Consider the following 7,633-nt stretch of genomic DNA (forward strand, 5'->3'; position numbering starts at 1 on the left):
CCCCCCCGAAGCGGAGCCGGTGTCAGTCACGCTGCTCCCGGGGAGAGTCGCCGGCGGCTTCCGGGAGCTCCAAATACAGCCGAGCCGAGGGGGAGAGAGAGGGAGGGAGGGCAGAGCCCCGCGGGTGGGGAGTGGAAATAAAGGGGAGCAGAGCGGAGAGGGGGCTGGAGGAAGGGAGGGGCAGATGGGCCGTGGGAGACGGGAGAGGGACGTGGGGAGGGCAGGGGAAGGGAGAGAGAGCCTGCCAAGCGCCCGGCTTTGAAAGCAATGAATTCACCGCATCAGGCAGCCGTGCAAAGAAGTCTGGAAAGATCCGGGAGACTCCTGGCCCAAAGAGCCACGGATAGGTTTGCTCTTCAAAGACTTTGCGGAGAAATGACGGGGCCTTAGGAGGCAAGAGACAGGCCTGCCTGTCCCCCGACCCCAATATATGAATAAGGGTCCTGGTAGGAGAGGGACATCTAACGCATTAGCTGGGCATCAAGTTCAGGTGCATTCAGATCTTGTAAAAACATTTTCTAATGTATTTTTAAGATGTGTCTTGCACACAGCATCTTTAAAAGAAAATAAAAACCCAATTATTTAAAAATAAGCATATCCCAAACCAGTCTACTTTTGTGTCTGTTTGTGGCCATTTCCCTTTTATATATTGATTATAATTATAAAACTAGAGGCATTTTACTTTTTTGTTAACATTAGTCGAAGGAAAACGTTGATTTTCAATTTTCATCATTTATTTCAATCTGAAAAACGTGGGTTTGAAACTCTTCATTGAAGCAATGCCAGGAAAATTAAACAGAGGAGAGAAGGGGGGCACTGTGTGTGCAATTCATACTTCTTAAAGCAAATTTCGAAACAAGAGGATGAATATTCACTGTCAGTGTTAAAATTGCATCTAATTTAGTTCTGTGCCTTACAAGGCTTATTCTGACCCCATAGTCACAACTTAAATGAAGGTCATTGCTATTACACATCGCTTTTAGCCCACAGTGGTGGTGGGGAGTGCCTCTTTGGTCCCCTTTGTCTGGAAAGGAGAGAAACAAAATGGCATAAACATTGATAAATGGATGCATACACTGCATATATCCATGAGCCAGCGCCTTCCCTATCATGCACATGCCTTGCATTTGGTAGGTATCTAATACATTTCTACTAAATAATGAATAAATGAATTAATAGATGGATGAAATATATATATGTATGTGAAATATATATATATATATGTAAATATTAGAGCATTTATGTTCCAGGAATGCAAAAAGTAACATATCCATAAAAACCAGCTTGTGCAGCTTTACAGGAAACATTCGTGCATCCAGTCTAATAGGACCTTTTTTCTCCTAGAATTAACATCAACAAATATTAATAGAGCATTTCTTTTAGCTGAGTATATTTTGCATTGGAGTATGAAGTACTGTACAGGTGAAAAGGCCAAGTCCTGACCTTAGGTTTACAATATAATAGGAAGAAGACAGGAGTATAAGGTGACCACAGTATAAAGAAGACTGCAAAAAATATCCTAAAAGAAATATGATGGAAGGTCTGTGGACATGCAGAAGAGAGGGAGGTTGCTTTTAGTACCGGGGTCAGAGAATACATCCTGGTTGGAAGTGAGAGTTGAACATGGGAGTAGAAATAAAACAAGAGGAGTGGAGGGTCTGGGGGGGACGCTCAGTGAAAAGAACAGCAAGGACAGAAGTGGAGAAGTGATAAAGGATGGGCCATGTAGGAAGGACAGCCAGTGACCTTAGCTGGAATGGAGAGCTGGAGGAGTCAGATACAGGAAGGAGTCTAGCTGGTGGAGGCCTCCAACCTTAAAATGGTTGACCCCTAAGGGGCAGGCATCAGGGGACTATGCACAGATTTGGGGCAGAGCAATGATAACAATGGTTATCTGGGATTGGAAAGAGAGAAGAGGCAGAGAAATCCTCTGAGAAAAGACTCACTAGTTTAGAGGGAAAAGTAATGAGCCTTAACTGGGTGTCTGAATTCTTTCTGTAACTCTTTCCACCTAGCACAGCATCTGTCTGCTGACATATGCCCCAATGGGGCCAACCCCCGTGAGCTCTTCTTCCTCACGATGCTCTAACATTTAGTGTCCATGGTTTCCAACTAGACCTGAAAGTTCCAAGAAAGCACGGATCATGTCTGTTCAAAGGCTCAAGGCTATGTCCCGGAGGCTGACACACAAAGGTCATTGGGTACATATTTGCTGATAACGTTTTTCTTTTACAGGATTAGTTCCGAAGGTGGTGGAGTTGGAAAGAAGAGGACGGCAGCCGGGTTCTTCTAAATCTTTTCCGTCTTCCTTGAGATTCCAACCCAAACCTGCCATTTTCCTTAGCCAATCATCTCATGATCTGCTGCACTAAGAGGCTGATGCCCTGTTAGCTTCTGTGCCTTCCACTCTTCTCCCTTCAGCCCCCCAATTTTTCCTCTCCTCTCCTCTGCTCTTTATATCTCATTCGAATTAATGTCGCCTTCCTTGCCAAAGCTAATAATATTCTTGTCTTCTTCCACCTTGGGCTCATACTCTTGCATCCAAGCCTCTTCCTCTGCATTGGTTTTGTCCCCTTGGGTAACACTTCTATTGCTACCAGCCATGTCTGTATCTGAGAGCTGATAACATGGTAGGCACATGGGGAAGAGGAAGGGCCCATTGCTGGACCAATTCTACTGTTTTTCTGCCTTTCTGTATATAGTGTAAAACTTTTAAATTAACCATGTTATGTGAAGGGGTTTGCTAGAATCTTGATGGTCAGTAGGTGACTCAGGACCTTAAAATCCATAGTCCATAAAGCTCATACAAACGGCAGGTGGAATCCAGGCTTTCACGTTCCTCTCCCAGAATCTACTCCCGAGGTCCTGACTCCTGTGTGTCAGACATACTGGGGGCTAACCATCTGTGAGTTGACTTGGTGAAAAGTCTCCCCGAAAGTGGTGTAGTGGCTGGAAACAATGAACCTGAAGAGACCCTCTTTCTTAAACAGGGTCCATGCCAGAGCACAGAAAGAGAATAGGTCCCTGGATTCCAGGTAGCACCCCATGTGAAGTTATGCTAGGACCCCAGGTCTCTGTGGGGCCCACTCCACGCACATGGTCGCTGAGACCACTGAGGCCACTGCCCCCGTGCTATCGTGCCTACTCTCCTTTACCTGACAGGCAAATGGAAAACACCCAGTGAACACAATGTTTTTTTTGGAGCTTTTCCTAGTCGTTGGGGAGGAAAGGATGATGACAGTGCGCCCCCACAAATGTGCCTTCTCAGGAGACAGAAGTTCTGAAGAACCCATTACCAGTGCACCCCGAGAGTTTACATTTTAATAACTCCCAAGTGGAAAGTTATCAATGGCAATTTTACCAGTGATTGATTCACGCATTTGGGGCGCTAAGAATACAACACTCTATGGAAACAGAGAATAATAACTAACTCTGAGCACTTACCGTGGGCCAAGCTCTCTGTTCTAAGTATCTTATGTGGATTAACTCCCCAGCCTTGTGAAATAGGTACTGTTCTTATCTACACTGCCTAAATGAAAAACCAAGCCCAGAGAGCTTTAGCCATTTGCTCAAGATCACAAAGCAACATTGGTAGTGGGATTTTGGATCCATCAGTCCGGCCTGACTTCGTGCTCTTAACCACTACACTTTCCACGAAGCACTAGGAACAAAATAAGAATGAATGGAAAATGACCATTGAGGGGGCTGAGCTGGCTCAGGTGGAAGAGCCCGTGACTCTTGATCTCAAAGTTGTGAGTCTGAGTCCCACGTTGGCTCTAGAAATTACAATAAAAAAATAAATAAACTTAAAAAAAAGAAGAAAACTACCAGTGGATAATAGCACAAATACTTACTACAAGACTAGGTATCTGAACAGTTGTGATAGGAATTGATATCTATGCATCATCAAGAATATCTAGGAATAAAACATAGCCTGCTCCTACTGAGCTGATGTACCAGGAATGTATAAACCCAGCTACAGAAATGATGGAGCTTTATAGTATGACAGAGAAAGGGGCAGGTGAGTAATACTCCCTTGAGTTCACGAAACATAAACAGAGATCAATTATAGAAGCTAAATGTCACCCCATTCCTGTGATACAAACTCCCTTGGCAGAGGTAACAGTGAGTAACCTACTGCTTTGAGTAAATGAATGCTTTATTCTTTCTTCTCAAAGAAGGAACCAGAGTAGCTCAGCCCTGTCACCCTGACCTTCCTTCTTTCTGTTGTAGCTTTGGAAGCTTGTGCCAGAGAAGTAAAAGGCCCCGGAAACAAATTTTAAATATTCCAATCTTTTGCCACATGAAGATCCTTAGTACAGATTTCTACCTTATCTACCTCCATATGTCCTGGCCCAGCATCAGTGAAAGGGAGAGAACTCTTTGATGGCTATGCTCATGGCTTGAATTGCTCCAATACGAAGGAGTTATACCGAGCTTGCCTTTGACCGAGTGGCTACAAAGTATGGCAGAATTGGCCACATCACAGGGCCTCTGTGATATCACCTCCATTGCCACCTTCCCCCCACCCCCACCCCACCACCAACCACACACAGCCCTGGCTTCCTTTGGTTACACCTTGCTCTTGGTCACACACCAGCACATGGAAGCAAACCGGACGCATCAGCACACAGCCATCTTTTTCCAGTGTCAGGATTCTTGGTCATTATTTTGATGGTCTGTCCACCCACAAACGGGGGTGGGGTGGGGAAAGGGTGCGCTCAGAAGTTGAGCGATGAACTATAAATAGAAGAAAGTGAAGGTGAACAGTATCAGATTCTCCAGCACCACAGAGACACCAGAAATGACACTCGTTTCGTGTTCAGTGAACAGAGATTTTTAACCTGCGATCAAGCTTCAGGACTCTGTGAGCCCCACGAACTATATGTAACGTTTCAGTTTTGTGCATTTGTCTGAGAAGATGATCCATAGCTTTTATCATATTTTTTCGGTGTTGGCTCCGAAAAAAATCCGAGTCAATGTCTAAACATTGATCAAAATGTCAATGATTTACAGAAGTGTAAAACAGAGACAAGTGTCTTTTCTTTCTGCGTCCCACAGCAAAGCCAACATCTCAACCTCAGGCGAACACAGGCTTTGGTTCTCCAGCGCCCGGGCATAAACAGGTTTGTTCAGCAGAATCATCCAGGCAGATCGTGTTTGGTAGGTTTAACCTTTTGGGAACAACTTCTTTTTTTTTACGAGCATCTTGTGATGGTCATGCCTTAACGCAAAAGGATAATTTACTAATCCCGGGCAAGGAGGTGGGTGTGGGGTGAGATTCAGTAGCATTTAAGAAGATGAAAGGGGGGCGCCTGGGTGGCACAGTCGGTTGAGCGTCCGACTTCAGCTCAGGTCACGATCTCGCGGTCCGTGAGTTCGAGCCCCGCGTCGGGCTCCGGGCTGATGGCTCAGAGCCTGGAGCCTGCTTCCGATTCTGTGTCTCCCTCTCTCTCTGCCCCTACCCCGTTCATGCTCTGTCTCTCTCTGTCTCAAAAATAAATTAAAAAAAAAAAAAAGAAGAAGAAGATGAAAGGGCTGGTGGGCAGCACTCAAACAGCAGGGCACGCCTCTAACATCCCACTTTGTGGATAAGATGTCCCTACGTGAACATTTTATGTAACTAGAAATAGAAAAGACCACTGGTCTTACACGTAAGGATTCTTTTTATATCCCACTGACTCGTTGGAGCTATACCTAGATACTCTAGTCGCCCTTAATCTCATCATTGAATACCTTTGAAATTTATAGTTTATTCATTAAATTAGAAAGCAATTCTTCTCTTAATATTTTTCCGTTCTCTACTTCCCAAGTCTTCTCTGTCCGTGTTTAAGTGCCCCGAAGTGGAACCTTACATATCTCAAATTCATTTCATATATATCATTAGGTAATGCTAAGGGAAAGGTTACCCATTGTCTCTCCCTCTCGGCACACGTGAACAAATAGCCTCTATTCACCTGTGAGCCAGGGACCCTTGTGCCTGGCACATCGGCCCAGCTGTACACAGCAGTCCTAAGCAAGGACCGTGAATGGCATGCCCTCAGTGGTCAATACACAATTTTGTCGATTCACTTCACTGAATCAAATCCAGACCTACAGTCAGAGCTCAGAGAAATAGACAAATTTGTCCAAAATAGGGCAGAAAAGAAAAAAGACTATTGCAAAAAAGTGTTTAATGTATTTTTTAAAATTCCAATATTGGGAAGAAATAAGATCACAGCTTTGAAAACAGAACTAATAAGGGAAAAACCAGATTCAAAAGTTTAGAGACAGCCTAAGGGAGAGAGATTATCCAAGAGAATTTAAGGGGTCCAGAGGCCAATTTGAACTCCGAGTGAGTAGAAAAAAGTGCACTATGGTATTTAACTCTTGGACTCTGAGTGTAAAGAAGGCTTGAGAAGGTGGAATTGCCAGAGGCCAATGGTTAGACAAGGGTTTATTAGTAAGAAGGCAAGCTTATTTATCTTTCGTTTTGAGGTAGTATCTTAAAATAATGGAAATATAGAACAGACAAAAATAATCGCGCTATCCTACACAATAGGCAAGTATTTTTGTATTTTTTTTCATTTCTGTTCATATCTCCTATGTGATATGTTTTGCAGTTGTAAGTTAAAAGTGAAGCCATAATGTTACAGCTAAAATCGAGAATTTGGTTTTGGGTTTTTTAAATTAAAGTTTAGTTGTTTATTTTGAGAGAGAGATAGTATGAATGAGGGAGAGGCAGAGAGAGAGAGAGAGAGAGAGAGAGAGAGAGAGAGAGAGAGAGAGAGAATGAATCCTGAGCAGGCTCCACACTGTCAGCACAGAGCCTGATGCATGGCTCCAGCCCACAAAATATGAGATCATGACCTGAGACGAAGTCAAGTCAGATGCTTAACTGACTGAGTCACCCAGGCACCCCTAGATTTCAGTTTTTAAAATAAGATTATGTTTATTAAGTGGAATACTCCTGGATCTCTCATTTAATCATGGCAGGAGTAAATACTTATACTATAAATACTTACATTATTACTTGTATATAAGTATATACTTTTATGCTCAGAGTATATACTTATATACTTATAGTATACAATACTTATACTATTGCTACAAGATGGGGCCACTAATGATGGCAAAGAAAGAAAAACTGAGGGGTATGGAGAAGTCTACCTAGAACTTAGCCAAAATTAACAACCCCCTTTTAGGTAAAAGAAATGCTAAAATATCCATCTACCTGGCACATAGAAGGCTCTCAATAGATATTGGGTTGGACTGCATATTGTGACACCCAACACTAAAGGAAGAATCTGGAAAATATGTTTGTCTAGAAGGAACTTTATTTGTTCAAAATAATTTTAAATAAGAAAATAATCATTGGTCTATTATTAATTTAATGTGATATATACATATCATATACTTAGTGTGTATTAAATAGAGTATGTTTAATACCTATAAAATAGTGGATTGACCCACAATTTCATGGAATCTTTAAGATAGCAAGAAGAAAATTCCAAAACAATAACCCGCCTACCAAGGAGGTATATTCCTAGTCAGGGCACCTGACAAGTTTCTACAATGAACAACCCTAGATGTCCAAGTTTCCGCCTGAAGCCCCCTCATCAACAGAACAGGAAAGATTAACTTCAAATACTTT

The sequence above is a fragment of the Herpailurus yagouaroundi genome, unplaced genomic scaffold (genome assembly GCF_014898765.1).
Source record: "Herpailurus yagouaroundi ecotype Mexico unplaced genomic scaffold, PumYag 250, whole genome shotgun sequence".
Taxonomy (NCBI): Eukaryota; Metazoa; Chordata; class Mammalia; order Carnivora; family Felidae; genus Herpailurus; species Herpailurus yagouaroundi.